Source organism: Temnothorax curvispinosus, unplaced genomic scaffold (assembly GCF_003070985.1).
Source record: "Temnothorax curvispinosus isolate PA1 unplaced genomic scaffold, ASM307098v1 QBEX01014331.1, whole genome shotgun sequence".
In the NCBI taxonomy this organism is placed as follows: domain Eukaryota; kingdom Metazoa; phylum Arthropoda; class Insecta; order Hymenoptera; family Formicidae; genus Temnothorax; species Temnothorax curvispinosus.
This window is the reverse complement of record NW_020224111.1, coordinates 224,671-245,612: the sequence shown is the minus strand read 5'-3', so window position 1 is coordinate 245,612 and position 20,942 is coordinate 224,671. Positions and strand designations below refer to the sequence as shown.

Here is a 20,942-nt window from a genome sequence, read left to right as displayed (position 1 = left end):
ATTAAAAAGAAAATTGAATTATTAACTAATGTAAATATTGTCTTTTTCTTCGATATTTATTAACGCTTCCAAAAATTAAACATACTTTCGTAAGTTCGAGAAACGTCTTTTGCGCCTTCCTCCCCCCATCCTATTTCAAGAACAGCGTATAATATTATATATATATGCTTGCAACTATTCCACACATGCAATATTACTCAAGCTACATAGTTTCGAAAGCACATTTCAGCTCTGGAATGTACACGAAACTTCTATCGATTCATCTAGCAACAATTCTGTCTGTTCTGGTGATTTGTCGTCTTTCAGAACAGACGTCGACCGTAAAAAGCTACTTGATCTTAAGGTTAATCCATGAATCTATAAATTGAGATTAAATATGGACAAGTATACTACTAGCGATATTAGCAAAGTTATTAAATTGTTGGAATAAATATTACGTATTTTTCTTGCACAGACTATTTTTCGTAAACCTTTCCTTGAATTTTAAAAACTTGGAACCAATGTAGATCTAAGGTAATTGCATGTTTAAACAGGATTAAGTGTAAGTATTAAAAGATTATTATACCAACTGAATCTACTGGCAATTATAGCATCTGAGTTTTTCCTGTCAAAAGAAAGACCCAACGAAAGACAAGACAAACATTTATTAAAAGAGATCATGAAAGTTCGTTCCTCCAATGTTTATGCGGACATTATAACACAAACCTATAATTAATTAAAACTTCTTTAATAAATCTCGCTTTGCCACTTGTAATGAGTCGGTAAACGTAAAAGCAACGGTCGAGTTCTTAGCGGAGTTGGAAATTAAAATGCTTTCACATCGAATCTCAATACTCGGCGAACGTGAGGAAAACATAATCACCGTTTAACAAAGCGTTATTGAATCAGTCAGAAATTATCGCCATGTTTATACATATACATATATAACCTCGCAATTTTATCAGCATCGCAAACGCGAGTTTGAGCATTGTTCAAAAATTCCTTACAAACCTTTCAGTTTTTCGCGAGAGAGAGAGAGAACGAGTATACAGGGACAATCCTCCGCATCCATTTAAACTGAATTAATAAAGAGAATCGATTTTCCATCTCTATTGCAGTTGCATATTAAAACGCGCGTGATAAGAGGCGCGCGGGTTTAAACCGCTGGAAATACACATACTCTCCCGATCTAATCTCGAGAAGAGGCAACAAATGGAATTACTTGGAGTGCATTATGTGCGACCGGTGCGCGGTGCTAAATGCATCGACCGTACAAGAGCGCCCGGTCGGAGAGCTATCGTTATGGCGCGCCGCGAGCCGCGCACGCTCTCCGGCTCTCGCGAATTCTCGACGCCAAAAGGGTTAATAGCGAATCGCGTCCATTGTCCAGCTACTCTGCTTAATGGCGAAAGACGACACTCGTCCGGTGGGATGTCCCGCCGGACAATACGGGGATTGAATTATGAACGTCGCGCGCTGAAGGAGCTTTTGTCCCCCGCGGTTTGGGGACCCGCACGGTTCGCAGGTCAAGCACGGCCTGCTGGGGCCTAAATCTTTTGTTCGGCCGGTTAATTATTACTTCCGTCGCGATAACAGCGCGGCTGGAAAGTAACTGAGCGATCCGACGCCTATGCAATCTGCATAATTTTTCTCGAGAGCGGAACGAGCGCATGTCCAGGTATATGCCACCCTCGCGGTGTTTTAAGAACAGCCTCGTAGATTTTCGTGACTTTTCCTTTACATATTACAACGCGATCAAATAAAGCGAGTATTTATGTCTTATTTCCCACTTTTACGGCGCTCCACTTTTCCCTCTCAAATTACCGCCGTTCCTTTCTACGAGTTTCTTGGCGAACCTCCGAGTCGATCTTTCTACATTATTTATATTAATTCTCTTGCGGCTATAAGCACGTTCGCAATTCCCAGATTAAAATTCGGTCAAAATAAGGTATTCCTGCGCTCATTTAAATTTCGAGGGCGGGTTTTAAAACTCTGAATGTGAAAAAAAGATAATTGACTCCCCCTTCACCGAAACATTTCCTCGTCATTGCCGCAGTACGTACGTCAAAAATAAACGTGTATCACGCTCTGCATATTCTTCCAGGTCGCGGCACGTTATGTCAGTGCGACTCGATGTTGAAGATCTCATCGCCGCGGGTATCAAGCAACGAGGCAAAATGGCGAAGGGACGTTATTCTCCCGACGGATTAATTTCGAGGCAGGCTGTGCTTCAACTCCACAATTCTCACCTAATTGTCGCGATCCCCAGTCAGGGGGTGTCAGAATCCCTGATGAGAACGAAGGGGGTTGGCGGAAATGGGAACATCCTCCCTCGCGTCGCGCAGCCAGGTACGCTCTGTGCATAGATACGATATCGCGTTGGCACCCGCGCTGCAAATTTCTTCGTCTCGCCTCTCTCATTCGGCCCGTTATCGTTTTTCCCCCCGTCGTCGACGCGGCTCGAAAACCTCGCGGATATTAATTCGCGTTAAATTGCGATCGCAATACCGCGTCGATCAGTCGGATTGCACGCGCTCCGTCTCACGTTGCGCACGTTAATTTCAATTCTGTTTGAACACCACTCGTAGTTCGCTGTTACCACTAACTTGTTGCGTGCGATACAAATATCACTGATGTCGTCCAAACTGATTGGGTACAATTTTATCGTCATGGTCGCTTATTAATGTCTCGTTAATCAATGAATACTCCTTGAAATTCTGGTGTACAATTATCTAAATGCGTGCACGTTCACGTAACGTCTGACCAAACATTGATTATTTCGACGCAATTTGTTTATTTGCATATTTATTCGCAAATGAGTAGTGTACACATGGTGTGTTTGCAGAGCAAACCATTCTTACGCGACTTGACATAAAGAACTTTAAATATTATTCCGTGCACGGCGTTTGTGCATAAAAATATATTCAACTCTTAAAATTCTCTCTCGCATTGTGCGCAATCCTTTTCGTTAGAATGTATTCCAGAGATGCCCTCCCGGTTAAGAAAGAAAACTCAAACAAGTCTAACGGACAGACGTATAAAAGACCGCCTGGAAGATCAAGATATCTTTTAAACATTTCTTTATAGTCCTTTTGCATCTCTGGAATGTTTGCGCTGCTTGCGGACCGTGTAATTTTCAATTTAAAGTCGATAAGCACCTAATGAGAACGAACTGAGATAAGTTATGCGAAATAGCGTACCTTCCTTTTTGTTACATGTATTTTTATGTCAAGCGTATCTACTTTGAAATAATAAACTCTCGTATAACGTTCATTAGATCGATTCACGTAATAACAGATCTAGTTAGCGTGCCGAAGGAGCAGCATCGTTAGACGGGCTATATAGCGCTCATTCGTCTCCGGTATTTCTTTCGTAATTGCCGTGATTCGCAGACGCACGATCATCGAGGTCTAAAGGGATTGAGAAGACGCTGAGGAAGCTCCGAGCAAGTTAAAGCATCTTGAGAACGTTGAGAAACGTTCACATTGATACATTGCGAGCTTAGGTACATTTGCGCGAATTTCTCAAGGACTTTACAGGGTTTTCGGCTTGGCAGTGCCGATTAAATATCGCCTTTGTGATGTAAAACCCCCTTCGTAAAGTGCAAGCTAGATCGATGAGTGGATATGCAAAATGAAAATTGCATTTTTATCGGGTTCGCAAATCTATCAAAATCATGAGAAAGTAATAAGGGATTATATTGATTGAAGATTCAACTGAGCAAAGTATCTTCAAAAGTATATATGCATGTAGTAAAGATGTGTTCTTTAATAAATTTGAATATAATTTTTTAATTTAAAATTTTTGATAATTTAGCCTGATACGTTAATTAAAACAGTTATTCAATTTTTATAAGAAAAGGTTTAATTCAAGATTCAATTGGTTGAAATTTGTTTAACAAGATTCTTTAGAATGCTATAGAAAAAGAGATAGAAAGGTATAAACAAGGAAATTGAGTTTATTCGCGAGGCCGATCGTGTGATTCTAAAGAATAATTCTGTATTCCATTTAGGCCGCGTTAATATTCGATCATTACTATCGTATACTCTCAATCAATTCCGAGTTGGCGCGCGCAATTCGATTTACACGTTGAATAATTGTATAAACGCATTGTTCAGCCTTGTCAATGAGTACTCGCAATCATCTCTCTCGTTCACCGCGGCTTCGCGTCGAAGAGAAAGAGAGAGAGAGAGAGAGAGAGAGGGGGGAGAGGGAGAGAAAGAGAGAGAGAAAGAGAATACCTTTCTACTCGATAGAGCAAAGATTTAGGTGAAGCAAAGCTGAAACCGCCGGCGTTGAAGATCTTTAAAAGCTTGCACTCACTCAGGAGTGCCGCGAAAAAAGCGTGCGGTGGGAAACTGCGAAACCACGGGAGAATTGAGAGAGAAAGAGAAAGAGGGAGAGAGAGAGGGATCGCTGATTTTATTCGTCCGGGGAAGTTAGCCTGAATTTATCTACCATCCATTAAGCTCGGCTTGAAGAACCATCCTCTCGCGACTTCCGAGAAGCGGAAAAGAATGCGGCATCGCGTAGGATTATCCATTTACCGTGCGATCCTCGACTGTTTGAAGTCCATACGGTATATAGAGACCGCATCGTAATTTGTACTTGTCCTTTCAAGTATACGGCACGTTGTACTTGAATGCACAGCATGTGTGCGTGCTAATGAGCGACGTATTTAATCATTTTGAAAAGATAGCGGGGAGCACAAAGGACGACATATATAGATTATTAATTACCTCGCACTCTAAGGGTAACAATTAAATTGGCTTTGAAAGGCCGTCCCACGCGCAAGTTTGGACTTTAATAAGAGAAAACGGCATATGCACCGGGGCGACGTATAACGGAGAAAGATTGTCGCGTCAAGCTTCTTTTAATATTTATATTTCACAGGGAAACTAGAGACACGCGGTAATAGTATTGTTCTCCTGTTGACTAAGGTCGTAATTTAGAACTCGGAATACAGACAAGTCTCTATTATCTGTACCTCTACAGTATAAGACTGCAATTGCAGTCATGTCACACGGAAGTTCCTGAACCCCGAGATCGAGCACGACCTCAGGTCACACGAGGTCTAATAGTAGCAAATGACGATCGGTCGTTCCTCATGCTCACCGACTCACCCTGTAGACAGGTACTAGGTACGCGCTTTCGGAAAATTAATCTTCGAAGCCTTGTCGGGCGTGAGAGAACGTATTGTCCCCCCGTTTGCGCGGAAGCCGTTCTACGCGCCGCGTATATATAAACGCCTGTTTGCGCCCAGCTCTTCGCGGCTTCTCCGTTTTCAATTTCCTTTTTACATTGTTCCGCGCCGGTTCCGCGCCGCGATGAGATTCGATCGCGCTTGTAGCAAGAACCCGACCGTGATGCCCGTGCCATTACGTTGTACTTGCATGCGGGAGAATTGGTTGTTGCGATTCCAGTTTGACCTCGACTCCCCGCGTTTCCGCGCGATGGAAAAACACTGTCCGCGTGGTCCATTTCATATCGATATGCCTGTGATATGAGTTTTAATGCAATAACGTGCACCACACACACAACACACAAACGCCACAGGATACACGATATAGAATGGTTTTCATTTTAAGTTAGATTCACTAGGAAAATATTATATACTTGCACGTGAAAATTAAATGTTAATATTAAAATATAATAAAAAAATCGCAAGAGATATCAAAAGAACTCTCGAGGGGGGTGAGCATTACAATTCCCTACATTTTTTGAAAATAATAAAATTCAATTTGCATCATCGAAAAAAATAAGAATAAATTGAAAAGATCGGTTAAATATGTCTTTTTAGAGTTAATATATATATATTGTCGTTATATAAATCTTGTATAAAACATCGTAGATTAGATGAGATTCAGAATAGTTTCAGAATAATCATTTTCATTAAAAATCGGATAAAATTAAACTGATTAAGAAACAGCTGTGAAACCTTTTAGCACTAAAAAAAAAATTAAACGATTGTATGGAATATTTCGCAATATGTTACATACACGACGAAATAGTTATCAAATCTTAAATTAATTATTAAATATTTCTATTTCAAGTGATATACAGTATTTGAAATTAAATGATCAATAAATAGCAATAGATTATAAAAAATATTATTTTTAATGTTAATTGTACGTAAGGCGCATTTCAATTTGGTACATTGCGACGGAATTTCGTCGAAACGCGATTGCAAAATAAACACGCAAAAAAGTATAAAGTTCTATAATTAGAATATTAATATAACGAGCGAAATTTTAATGGCGCTGACTTTTAACGAAATACAAACGATATATAAGCGTTGAATTCATATTACATAATTGACAAACGTTAAAATACAAATGTAATTATGATGGTGACTTATTAATTAAAAGCATTGCGACGCCACTCGACTCGGAATCGATGATTTCATACATAATATTCTATTTATGATCGAAAAATTCAAAAAAGTCATTTGCATTCTAATATCGCGATATGGTTCTCGAGATTAATAAATCTCGAGTTAATGACTAATTACACAATAAAAAATCGTGTGTACATAGCGGTCCATATAAAAAATGTTAAAATTACGTTTTATTTTTTACTGTGTAAAATGTAATCATATAATCGTTCTGTACGCGTATTATACGCGCGATACAATTCAAACGCACAAATCCAACGAAATTTGAAATATATATGTATTTAAATATATAATTAACTAAACATTTTCGATATTGAAATTAACGCATAACAAAGTAAAGTGGATTTTAAGAGTCAAACGCGGTTAGTTGTGCGTGAGTTAATATTGTGTAACATTTAATTAATTATTTAATGTAAATTATAAATCATACGTTTCGATCATCTACTTTCAGACGTCTTCAGCTTTGCAATATAGATAAATTAAATAATCTCAAGCTCTCCGATAAACATTAAGGTGAGTATTTAAAAATTGGATGTACAAAGATAGTGTAATTTTCAAAAGAGAATACCAGAAAATACCGTTTTAAGTAGCGGTGATTGATATAACTGAAACAATATGACACAATTAAAAAACCTAGTTTTAAATAACAGCTGATTGACAAACGAACCAGCTTATTTAAAACCAGATCTGTTATATAATCATATTAAAAGTTGTCCCAGCAAGACATGTGGGATGAGTCATTGCTTTTATCTCTGTAAAGAAACGGGTTAGAGAGATTAAAAGTTGCTAATTCGAAAGAGTAAACCTTCTACCTAGTAGCCATTTTCATTGTTTGTGCCCAGCCAAAATGGATTTCAAGAAAAAATAGATTGATTCAATTAGTGACATCCACCATAGCGTAATTTCATCAAGTTTTGTATTTCATTTGACTACAATGTGTGGGTGTTACTGAACAGTATCTCAAGAAAGCTTTAAGAGACAGAACATATTTGAAAAGAACAGTAGAACCTTGGCAAAAGAAGTTCAGGAAAGACGAAAGATGAATAGAAAAACGTCATAGCAGCGCTTCCAAAGAAGATGATCGAAAAGAAGAAAAGATTTGGAATATTAAAAAGAAACTAGAAAGAAAGAAGAACGTTAGTGTCCGCGTACTTTTCGAGCAACTGGATATTCCGAAGAGTACGTCGGACAGTTCATCGTGTTCTAACAGAAGGTCTAAAGTTGAGCAGGTGCCTCGGTTGTTATATGAGATGATATGAGAAGGTATGTAAAGTGGTTTATACCAAAGTGTTCAAAGACTCCCCGTTGGCAACAAGTCTTTACACGGTGGGAGGGGGGGGATGGTGACTATACATATACCTAATCATGTTACATTTTCATTTCTTTATTCTTATTAATAAATTTTCTGCAAAAGAAAACTCATTCACATGTCTTACTACAACCTAATATCCTCCGTTTATTGAAACATGTATTGTTAATAAACGGTCAAATCTAAGTATCGTTATAAAATTCATTATGCGTGCGTATGAATATTAATTGCAATAGGATAATTTATAATTTCTATCCTCTATCGTTACATGAAATAAATAAATCGCGAAATACTCGCTTCGATGAACAACCAGCACATTTACAGTCATTAACCGTGGGAAAACGGTGAATTAATTAAACGCGCGGGCTAATAGTTCACGGAAAATAATCGCGTTTCTCGTCTGCCAATATTTGACACGATGGGTAATGCAATAACGCCAATAACAGACTCACAGTCACTATCTGCCGACTCTAGTCTCGCTCGAGCGAATAGCAATGGTAACAAGGAGCACCGGTGGCCTTTGCATACGCGTCGCTACTAAATAAACACCAAAGCAAAGCGTACGCCAGCGCGTAAACCCTCGCGCTTCTACGATGTTGTTCACTAGATGTTGAAAAAGGACAGAATAACATTTGTGTCGACTTGAGTCGCTAAATAAAAAAAGCACCTGATATATTTCGTATCACGAGATAACTACATGAAAAAGATTTAGCTAAATTTAGTCATAAAATGTGGATAACTAATATTTTTTGCAGCAAGAGCTATAGTTTAGCAATAGTAGCAAAACCTTTTGTTCTCGCTGTAAAAAATGTTAGTTATCCATATATTACGATTATTTTAGCTATAGTAGCTAATCTTTTTTTTCCGTGATGTGCACAATAAAACGGCTATTCGAATATTCTTTTTCTTGTGTTTTGTTTCGCGGAATTATTAGCGTCGCCTGATAAGACACCGGTGAATTTTATTCGATCGAAAGAGCGTTTCGGAACGGAAATATCATTATTTGAATGCTAATTCTGTCGAGAAAATTCAACGCACCGTGAGATTCGCGCCAATAATCGTTCCTCGCGATCAATTGAGTATATTCTCAGTGGATTTCGAATAAAAAATCGACTATTAGACCGTCTATATCTCAATATATCAAATATTTTATTTTACTCCGAATACTCAACTTATATTTTTGATACGAATTTCATGTAACAGCTATAAACACGTTAATAATACCAGGCTATATATGCATGCATAAGTGTGTTTTTATAAAAAACAAAATTTACCTTCGGAGATACAGAATTACGTAGCGTAATATCTTTCCTTAAAACAAAGAGCAAGCAATGTTTTTCTGCACACAATATAAAACAATTTTCTCCCTACAGATGTGTATCACAAATAACCAGCGCCGTCGGGTTCAGGCGCAAAACAACATTTTATATTTATTCATATACCTACTGTGACATTTGCCGCATCAGGGACTCGAAAAAGTTAAAATATGAATCTCTCAGAAGGAAAAATTACTTTAATCTTGCTATAAGTAAACATACATTGCGCGCTTTATGCGTAGAGATTAATTGCCGGAAATTATACTCATTTTTAAATCTATTTTTACGTACAAATAGTCCAGAGATGCCTATTACAATGTACATAATTCATAGTCAGGCACTAGAATTTTTATATAAAATGGAAACAGATTCGGATGCTCGGAGACAAATAAATCAGCGCGGAAGCGTTTATGACATTTGGCAATCGACGAGCTTTACTTTGAAAATAATTCCGCTCGTTCAAACGAGGCGCACATTAAACAACAGATTTGTTCAACAACGCGCGAAATTGCGTGTGCCGCTGCAACGGACGCTTGTTTTTTTTTGTTTTTGTAGTATGACGTTTCCCGCGTCGGTGCAGGCAAAATGCCTGCTGCGTGATTTACGGAACAAATACACCAGAATATTTATCAAGGTACAGGACAATTTGAATTTGCGGAGCTTCAGCGAAAAAGCATTTGAAGTGCCGTAACTTAATAAGCGGTTACCTCGCGAACACGCGCGATCGTTGTTCGGATGATGCAGTTATATGTCACGTGCACTCCGCACGAGACGATTTAATAAAATCTACGCAAATCTAACGCGCACCCTCCATTTACGGATTTCGCAAATGAATGAACGAGGTGCGCGAGGTTACTAATTACAACGATCCAATAAAGCTCAGACGTTAATCCTGAGGTATTAGCCCCCTGCCTGCGGAGCCGGTTAAGTAACATTATCAAATAACGTAAGTTCCGTGCGTAATTTTAAACAAAGAGATATTAAATAGTCTTATAAAGATTTTCGTCTCGGCTTCCCAAATAATTTCAGATATACTCGGATCAAAAAGACTTCGAGATCACAAGCTCCAAGCGTTGAATATTTCGCGTATAACTCCATCAATGTTGCCATGCAGTAGCGCGGATGTCTTCAGCAGTTTGTGCTATAACTAAGACAAAGACCGCGGCTTGATAATTCTTTTATCAGCCGTTTACTTTAATGAAATTTCGATTCAACTGTACGGATTTCGACCAGCGATTACAATTCGTGGGCAAAGCGCAAGGTAAGTTTCGGTTGAAACGGAACTTACTCCGCGGAATTCCTTCAGCGACAAGCCTCGCGCCTGCATTTCTCGGGACATACGCGTACAACGGCGAATGTGTGCGACGTCGCTCCGACTGCCAATATTCCGAAAATTCGATAATTCGCTTCCATTTTCGGCGATTCCTGTGCCAATGGTTTACGTGTGCGCGGCGCTCACGCGGCCGCGCGCGCGCGCACGCACGCACATATGTTCACTTTCCTACGGAGCTGACATTCGCGTGTGGACCGATACCACCGAGGCTTAACCACAGGTTACAAACCTTAATCGTTCCCCCCGCACGGCACCCGTCCCGTCTCATTAATGAAATGCACGGCCCAAATTCGGCGACCGCAAACGCGGGTAACCCTATGGCATATAGCGATTTGCGCTCAGCTTGTGTAATTGAACGTTCCTTCGCCTTATTATATCTGAACGTTGAATTTTCCTTAATTCATCTTGAGCGGATCGATGGGCTAATAACGGAGAATATATGCGCGACATGTGACACCTAATTGCTGTCGGACCAGAGAACGCGGGATTCTGCGATGAGTTAGAGTTAGAAGTTAACTCAACCGCAGCGACAACTACTCTTGTGTTACATTGACAGGTGCTTATCAATTTAAACCTTAGAGTAACAAAATAATAAACAGAATATCAATGTCAGATAAATTTTAATAAAATCAATCTGGAAATGAACATCAGAGATGTAAATATTGAATACTTGAAGAGATCGAAATGGTGCCTAATTTATTCATCCTTCGAACAAAAATCCAAATGTTTATTTATATTTGAAAATTACAGTTAACGATATTTCAAGTGCAAGGTAATATTATGTAACAAAAATGTAACGGAATGTAAAAGAATGAAAACAGAAATTAATACGTTAAAAGACATATGTTTTGATAGCGAAAGTGTACTACTGCAATCGTATCGTTATTTTTACCTTAGCGAGTGACAGGTTTTCGCATGTCTTTCGAGAGAGATTGCATGGATATTCGTGGAAGATTCATGCGTGTATATAACAATTCGCGAACAAGCTTAGATTTATATGGACCCCGAGAACAATGGCGCATTTCCAACCTCAATATTGTCACCGGAAAAACGGTATCCCGGTAATATACCTGCGCGCCGGTGGACTCTGCGTATCTCCGTTTCCTCCGACCGCCCCATTAACGAGTGCTTCCGGTGATAACATCCCGAAATACCAACACGCCGATATATCGAATCAACCGCGCGCTACCAGGATCAGTTCGTGGACCAATAATTTACGGTAGCGGTTAATGATTTGCGAACATTCATGCAAATCAACAACATTTCAAACAAAATCATGCTACACATAAATTCATATCAAATATATATACCTTTTTTTCCAACGAGATTAATATTCATTTGCGTCATACAAAATTTACCATACAATACAAATACCATATACGATACAAATGAATATTAATTTAAAATATCGTTCAGCGTAAATCACATTTTATTGAAAGTGTAAATGTTTGCAAAAACAATGACCAGGGATATTACAGTAAAAACTGCGATTAAAATTATTGATTAAGTCGATGACTTGTATAAGCTAACTATTAATTTCGTTATAACTATCACGCGTGTCGTCAGGAAGTTATTTTAGACGGCTTGAAATATTGTTTCCACCATAATTCTCTTCCGCACCTTTGTGCTCTACCCTATATATGGCCTCGCTCGCTATCCTTCTTCCTAGCTACCCGCGACGCATATTATAAGACGATCCGCGCGCGCGGATGTGACACGCGCTGCACCTAACTAAAATCGATTGCGACGGCACCGTGCTCGCGCAGTGCATCGTTTCATTAACCCGATATCAGAGCGGCGAATAAAAAGGATCGGCTGTTAGAAACCCCGGCGCCGCTCCGCGCGTAATGGTAATTTATGGCAGTAACTAATTGCCTCTACCCTTCCCCTCGCGCGAACATCCCCCGAGACGACATTTTAATGACGTACTAAATTCCCAGTCGGGTCGCGAGTTTAGGCGTCGCCGCGCGCGTTTTTCGTGTTCGTGCGTGGCAAAAGACGTGGCCTTCCGCCGGCTTTTCCTCGGAGAAGCCGAGTTCCTCTCCTGCCAGTTAGAAATGAATCACCGGCGACGGCGACGGAAATCTATTCGGTGGCACCACGATGGCCGTCCGGACGACGAAATACATATAGGCGACACGGATCCTGCGGTGATTCCGCCGCCATCCCATGATGGCAGAGTCGCGTTAACACGTTCACGACGAGATGTGGGTTGGTAAGTGTAAAGCGATGTTCAAAAATGTGAGTGACAAACTGCGGTGCGCCATAATACATTGGGTCTCAGGACGTTGCCGTGTAATTTGGCGAATTTATTTGCATGGAGTGCGTTAAAGTCCGTGTATCTCTGTGGAGTCAATTTATTTTTAGAATTTTTATATAATTCTCGACTCTATATGTACCTATGTTTTATGTAGTTATAAAATCCTTTGATCAATTTACGATCAATTTCTGACTAAATATCAAATTTGAGTCACTATGTAGCAATTTGAAGTTAAAATGTTTTTGTGACTTCCGTGTTTCATGGCTGTACTTGTAAAATTAAGAAAATTTTGGTCTCTAATTGATTCTAGTAGATTATGTTTAAGAAAAACTCAAATTTAATCGTGAAATGGAGATAACGATCGATAAAACTTACAATAAGGGAAGGATCATCATTTTGTACCTCTGGACGTGAAGCATGGATATAAATCTTTGGTTACCCTGATATACGACAGTGGTGTACGGTGAGAAGCGAAACCGCAAACCGGCTCGTATATATCATTCAAATATGACGTTGGTCGTAAACGTGTTGATCTTGCCTCTGACCACGCTTATAAAGTTTAATGATTACGTTTCTCTATTCGATTGGGTCTCTTATCGCTAAGGTGATGCCGTGAGAATAATTCACCTGATAAGTAAGCTGTAATGATAGATGTAGCGCGAATTATGTCACTCACTTGTAAGCTTGAAAGGGTTAAGCCCGTTAAGATTGCCCCTCATGATATGCATATTACAACGGAACCATTTATGATCATAATCTGGCAGAGACAAGCCGGTTCGTATAAGGCAGCTCAGCCTCGTTATCTGTATTTATAAACGAAGTGCCGGCGAAACGTTCGTGGCAAATATCATTTGTACGAATTTCTTAAATAGCGGCACTCAAATATAATTCTTTTTTGTAAAAAAAAAATAGCAATCTTTTTTTAGTCGTCGCTAACAAAAGAGTTTAACAACAAATCGATAGACGTGCTGTAAGAGGCGGTCATTGAGTACACCGAATGCACCGGAATAGTTTCATCGAATCTTACGCTTCGAGATTCGCGCGAATCGCACGGAAAAAGGGGAAACACCGGCCGATAATTCACCGTATTCATTGTACCCTATTGACTGGCATGGTTCCCGTAAATGAATAGAGGCGAAAATACGCCGCCTGTGAAACACGCGAAAGAATAAAAATTCAATCCCGTTTTTCCATACTGGATGAATTCCGCGTTTGACTGCGACGCTTGCTTTGTACACAGGACTGAAGGTTCACTCGATAGTGAAGTACATTTCTGCTTTTTCGTGTAATAGTAGCAATTTCCCGGATCGTACTTATCCATTAGTTTAACTTTTATGTACGTACAAGTGATAAACATAACTTGCGTTTTAATTAAATAAAAAGAGAGAAAAACGCTAGCGGATAATTAGTAATCTTGAATAATCTAGAATAACCCTTTCTCTACAAAAATTTAATTTGTGCCTAAAATTTTGCTATCAAAATGTTTAATATTAACAATCAAAAAACGGTAAAAATAATGATGTAAATTTTTTAAATTTATTCATTGTGGAGAGTAAAAGAGTAATAGAGTCTATAATCTTCTTTTAAGACGGTGTGAAATATTGTGTTAATATAACTTCGAACTACGGTTTACATTTAAAACTTCGGCAAGGGATTAGAATATAGGCCAATGTGAAATAATTCATCGCGTCTTTTAAAATAGCGAATTTTCCACTGCCGGATATCGAGCCTCGTGCGCGGATACCGATGCGATTAATAAGAGAGAAACCTTCAACTAAAAGCTTTCAACAGAGTTGAGGAATTACGGAACCCAATAAGGCGGAAAGTCGTGAAAAATTCAGACGTGCCATTCTCGAACAAAAGCCCGCGTTGAACGCGAAGGTGCTGTCCTTTTTTGTCTTTTAGGTGATACAGAAAATGCATCTTTCCATATAAGTCTCTATAAAGCCTCGCACGGTTATTGTGCTACATAACGTATAATAACACATGCATTAGCGTGTGCAATCGCATGCAGTTTTGATATGTCGGCTCTTTCCCCGCTAAAATGTTCAATAATGCAAACGTGGATTTACAAACTTGGAAAGATTCTCTAAAGACAAATGGTAATTTATGCGTTGAGTTTTAACGAGACGGACGAAAACCTGAAAATATTCGACTTAAATTTACGGACCTTTCTCGTTCGTATTGATTCGCATCCTCACCGTAAATTTAGTACATACCTAACTGGACGTTATTCCGCTACATTACAGAAGTGAGAAGATGTTACGTTATAGGAGATAGCACGTTGTGTACATACGAGTACATGAGGTCTTCAGCTCATATTCCCATCTCGGATTTAACGCCAGACACGGTTGCGCGGCTCTGTTGGATGTAAACGAACGTTTAGAATCGGGCAGCCATATTTGACGTTAAATGCACAACGAGAACATGGAGATTATGTATATTTTCTCGGTCTAAATATGCTGTTCCGCGTGATAACACCACGACGGGTTTTGGGCGAAAATTTCGGCCTTGTTTATTTATAGCACGATCCCCAAAGCGCGGAGGTGGTGCATTGTTCAAGCACAGTCGATTAAGCACAGTCCGTCGTCGGGGATCACTCCCCGATAATGAATCGATTCAGGGGAGGATCATCGCATGCAAGATTGTTCGTAGGTTTACAATATGTATCGGGGACGGAACCAATAACCGCGCCAACTGATTGAAATCATACAAGATTGTGTTTATTAAGAGAACGAGGTTTCCTCGTGTTAATTATCCCCGAAAATTAACGGTCCTGCCGGCTTATTTGTGAAACCCGTAATTAGCGCAACGTATCCCAAGTGCACGATGAAGCGAATCCCGTTCATATAAACGAGGATGTAATTACTTCCATTGAGCGGTAAAAGCAATCGTCACGTTCATCCAAATTAAAAAAAAAAAGCGTAAAGAAGGAAAGAGGGGAAAATCGAGAACATTTTCCTGCAACAATAACAACAACGGACAACAGATTTCCAGTCTAGTTGATTCGGTCTTGTATTTTTGTTATTTTGATTACGTTCATGAAGCCTGCTGTTCGTAGAACATGAAAGTCGGTCAACCATTTAACGGTGCAACAGGAGAAAAAAAAATTTACGGATGATAAAAATATACGAGCCGTAAAGCGTCGTCCTGAAATTTTTGTGGACGATGTTACACGCGCGTGATTACTGATGCAAAACGTGCAACACCCAATGAAACTAGTAATTAATATCGGCAGTCTGTAATGCGCATTTTCGAAAAAAGCGTCGCTTCCATTTATTTTTGTGGAAAGTGAGAGAGAGAGGGAGAGAGAGAGAGAGAATGAAGTGTCTCGGGTAATCACGCGCGACAGGATACACTTCCGTTGCGAACGCATTTCATTCGATTGACGTGTTAATGTTAATTGCATTGTATCGTACCGTTATGCAAGTAAGTAAACCATAATTTCAGAGAGCCCTTTCTTTTTCCATCTTTTCTTCTCTCTTATCCTTTTTAAGAAATTAATAACAAGGTATTATCGTTGTTATTACAGCCTCGTAACAGACATCGCTCTTATAATTTTAATGTTAATTTTAAAATTGGATACTACATGAGATACCATTAAGAGCGTTTTTTGCCACCGCAAAGAACCTGTATATACATAGCTAAATAATATCCAATATAAATTTATCACAGTTCTGTGTGATATTTCCTTCTGATATTTCGATTATAGATATAATAGTATCCTCAAGCACGTGCCTGTATTTAAATTAAGCTACGGCCTTGGGCAGAAATACGTATTGTGTCTTTATTTAATAAATTATAAAATAAGATGAGAGAGAGAGAGAGAGAGAGAGAGAGAGAGAGAGAGCGAATTCATAAGCCTTTGCAAATTAAAAAATACAATAACCTTTTATTTCATTAACGGATAATGATGTATAATGAGAAATATAGCACGCTTGAATTTTTTTGTTATATTGTGAAATACACTTTTTCTCTGCGCCTTTCAATTTACGAACGCTATTTGAGTTACCTCGACATGATTCGTAAAAATTCACTCTACGTCTTTAATATTAAAAACAAATAAAAACAATTAATTTTATTCAAATTATATTAGAAATGCATCTTTAAATACTTTTATTTGTATACTGCGTGCCATATAAAAATTAACCGCTTACATCTCAAAGGGAAAAAAAATATAGTCGAGAATCTCTCGCGTATGTGGATGTAAGATGAATGAACTCGGTTAATCGCGGCTTCATACACACGACGATGAATTTATTTCATCGTCCAAAAGACGTACTTTATCGTTATTTGTAATCGAATACACACGTTCGTAGAAAAACCGTCACAAATCACATTCGTGAGACGTCCATGAGAAAACGATCTTCTACCGTCCGACAAATAATAGCCATCAGATACGCTTTCAGGAAAACTCTACAGTATCTCGGTATTTTTTTTTACATCAGTATCAAAATTTGCTTCCGTGAGGAGAGACAAAAAAAAAGATTCACTTTGTAAATAAACTCGTTTCACCTAAGATTATCCAGCATAGTACTTGGTACAACTCTTCCAAAATAAGCTGAAAAAGCTCCTATATTCCAAACTAATAAAGTAAAATTTTAAGGAAAAAATTGCAGTTTGTAACTACATCACATGATTGCATACACAACAAATTTTCAACAGTGCAATGAAGTGAATAAGTTTATGCAAATAAGTAGCAGAATCAGCTATTCTTCATGGTTATCCATGAAAAGCTGAGCCTCGAAATCGCTAAATGATGTTCATATCATGTTTCAATTCTTTACCTCTTAATCTCTTATGCGTAAATAATGATAAATTTTGATAAGTTTATATATTAATATCAATATCCTCAAATTAATAGTATATAAAAGATAATATAAAAAAAATATTTATTATGCTAATATTATATATTATATATTTATTGCCGACACGTATATATAACTACAGGGAAGAAACGTATATATAAATTCCTCCCTTAATCTCGTCTTACAATGTCAAACGCTCAATATCAGATCCGATTAGAGTTAAACACCAGACTAACGTGTCTTTAAACGTCATGCCGGAACGTTTCAATATTATGCTGTCATTCCGCGAACGGGCGGTGTGGCGGGTCGGCTGAAAGGGTTAAGGTTACGCTTAACCGTGAACTGTGAATTATGGCTGTCAGCCGGGGCGAGGAAGGAATTCGCTATCTGCAGCCCAGTGTGAGATACGCGTACGGGGGATGGAGACCGTGTTCACTAATTCATGGAGCGGCAGTAACCGTCGCTCCATATTTTGCATTCCATGAAAATGTATTCGTCTGTTTGAGCAGACTCTCCCGAAACGTGGCGTGGGCGCCCATCGAAGTTATTTGCCGTACGCATGTGCACGCACATGCATGCATGCACCCACACACGCATACACGCACGCACGCGACGGTATATGCACGCGATAGACCGGGCACAATATAAACATACGACGCGATCGTACCGTACACCGTACGCGCACACGGTTAGCCGAGATTTCGCGTGTATGTGGCATCCGTTGGCTTTCCAGCCAATCCTACGCGATCAAACGCCGTCGCGCTTTATCGAACTTCCGCCAATCCGCGGGATGCGCGAGCAAATTGATTATGCACACATTGCACACAAATCGCCGTGATACGTATGCGAAGGTGTGTGAATCTGTGAATCTCTCTCTCTGTCTCTCTCTCTCTCTCTTGTTCGCTCTCGCTCTCGCGACAATGAGAAGAAAATGCCCGTATTTTCGTCTGATACGCGTTACGGATGCTCGCACCTTCGCTTTCTCTGTTTTTCTGCGAGATAAGAGCCCATTGATCAATGCTTGGGAGCAAAAAAGGGTCCAGCACGAGAAAGTAATTACTACGAAACTACGTACATCGGAACGATCGCAATGTCCGCTGGAAATTTAACGAATGTTTCTTTTTTTGGAAAAACTAAAAAAAAAAAGTCTGCTCGGAAATTTGTCCGCGATTACCGTAAATTTGCTGGAACGGTATTTCAGCGATTCCGAATCAAAACGCATCATATTATCACGGAATGTTAAATAAAAGTATCGTTTTGTGAGACATATGTGGTTACAAATTTTTTAATACTTGATTAAACTTCTCAATTTTTAAATAATTCTTTCACCAGAAAACAGACGTGATGAGTTATTATTGTAAGGCATATCGAGTTATCTCCGCGTGTCTTTCATATAATTCTTATTTAATAAAAGAAATATAATGAAAATCAAGAGTAATAATTTTTAAAATACAAATATGGTTACCTAATAAATCAAACTAATGAGGTAAGCTTTTTCAAAAAAAGCTTTTTTTGCAAATTATTCATTTTTTTTTTACTTTAAAGCTTTATTTTCACGATTAAAAGAAAATGGAATTATAAAATTATTAAAATAAATTCTTCATATATTAATATATATAGTATCAATATTAATTATTTCAATGAATTCAGTTTTAATAAACGCGGAGCGCACTTTTTTGCTTTAAAAATTATACCTACAATGAGAAATATCTATGATCAATTGATTACAATATATATACAAAATTGAAACATTTTACACGATATATATCACCTGGTATTTCGCAAGAGTATATACGTACACTTGTCGTAATTTTACATAATGTATTAAAATTTCTCAGTGAGACATTAATTTGAAAAAGCAGTTAAACTTTCACATTTCGCTAATCACGAGGATCGGCTTAATAAATCATGAACAGTATATCTCATTCTTGTCATTTCCGATAAATAATCGACATTTTCAAAAAAACATACAATATTTCGTCCCGGTAAATCAATTACAAACGCGCGGTAACTTGAAATTAGAACATGAATAATCGATTAATAATTATTTTGCATACTAAATGAGAAAGCAATTAACCTAAACCGGTACAGTAATTAAACAAAATCGCTCTGACAAAATTATTCGAGAGACGCGAAATTTGCGGAGGCACGGTCAAAGCGACGCTGCTGGTGCAACAACGTGAGAAAAAAAACGGGAATCTCTATGCCGTACACATATAAGCCATCGCGTTCTTCGATGCCGTTGTATTTTCAGGCGATTCAAATTTCCGTGTATATCGCAAGCCTGAAAAAAACGTTCCGGCTGACAAGCTGAAAGCGTCGTGCAAAACATGAAAAAACGCGCCAAGTTAAAATTATAACTCGATCAATCGATTGATAATAACCTTGCTCGAGTTAAAACGCAATAAACGCAAATGCACTAGACAAGTAATAATTAACTAGAGGTCCTGTCCTTTTTTTTACGTACATCTCAGCAATTAACGCCTCGCGAAGGCGGCCACTTAGGCTGCCGTTAATGTGGACTCGCATTAGTCGCGGTTAGCGCGCTTTTTTCAACGGTTTTCTTCGAACTCGTAATTCCGACCGAAACTCAGCGCCCGCCCGAATCGCGGCGCAAAAAGCAACATTCGTTAAGCAAATCGCCGCGGGGGAATGTCTCTTTCTCTCTCGTTCTCTCTCTTTCTCTCCATCGGCCTTGTGTGAGATCAAACCTCCCCCCGACGCGAGCAAAAATTAACACGACCGAAAGACTCCGGGCGTGTGAAGTTAAAAGCAGGCGCGAGATTAGCATAACGCTCGGGGTCTTTAGTCCTTACCTTCGTCAGAGGAAAATCATGATCCCCCTCGACGCCGCGACGATCCCAACCGACGACTTGTAGCGCTCGACGCGAGTCGAGCTTCCGCCCCTCGAGCCTTCGCGAGATGAGAGCGTGAGAGGGAGAGAAAAACGGAATCCTCTCTCTCTTCAGACGACCTTGACTCCGGAACTGACTCCCGCCAACGGACGCGCAGTACGAAGACGGTCCTCTACGCGGCCGCCGCGTTTTTCGCTGCGGTTGGCCGCGCGAGCCGCGCGACGCGCCGTCCGCCGTCCGGCTCCTCGGCTCGGCGCGTACGCGCCCGCGGCATAACGGCGCTGTCGCGGGAGGGCGCGATCGCGACAACGGGTACAGGTGGTTGCTCGACGAGGAAAAGCCTCGCGCCCGACAGGCAGGGTGAAAAAAGGGGGGTGGAAAGAGACTTTTGCGTTTCGCGAAGAAAGGTGTCGTGCGCCGCGCGCGTTTCCGCGGGCTCCGGATCGGCGGGAAAAATTGCGCGGCACGCGCGAAACGAGCTGCGTCTCGTCGCGACGCTGATCTTCCCCGCGAACGACCGTTGCGCTCGGCGTAACGACAGCTCGATCGACTGGCTGGGGCGAGAGCCGTCGCGCGACTGAAACACCTCTCTCTGCTCTCTCGCAGCATCCCTATCGCGCCCGCCCGCCCGCCCGTCCGCTCGCCCGCCTGTTCGCCCCCCGCGGTACATCCGCACCCTTTGCCACCC

At 39.8% G+C, this 20,942-nt stretch overlaps 1 protein-coding gene across 2 annotated transcripts in view; it reads right to left on the bottom strand.

Moving 5' to 3' along the window:
- LOC112464594 (monocarboxylate transporter 4-like) overlaps window positions 1-20,443 on the bottom strand; it is a 69,657-nt gene extending 49,214 nt beyond the window's left edge. Inside the window, exons 1-2 of one of the 2 annotated variants that reach the window (XM_025031680.1) lie at window positions 20,216-20,443; window positions 14,811-14,952 (exon numbers count right to left, since the gene is read on the bottom strand). The gene's annotated coding sequence lies outside the window, so the exon portion shown is untranslated. The remainder of the gene's footprint in view (window positions 1-14,810; window positions 14,953-20,215) is intronic. The other variant, XM_025031679.1, reaches the window with a different exon arrangement.
- Window positions 20,444-20,942: the final 499 nt, after the last annotated feature.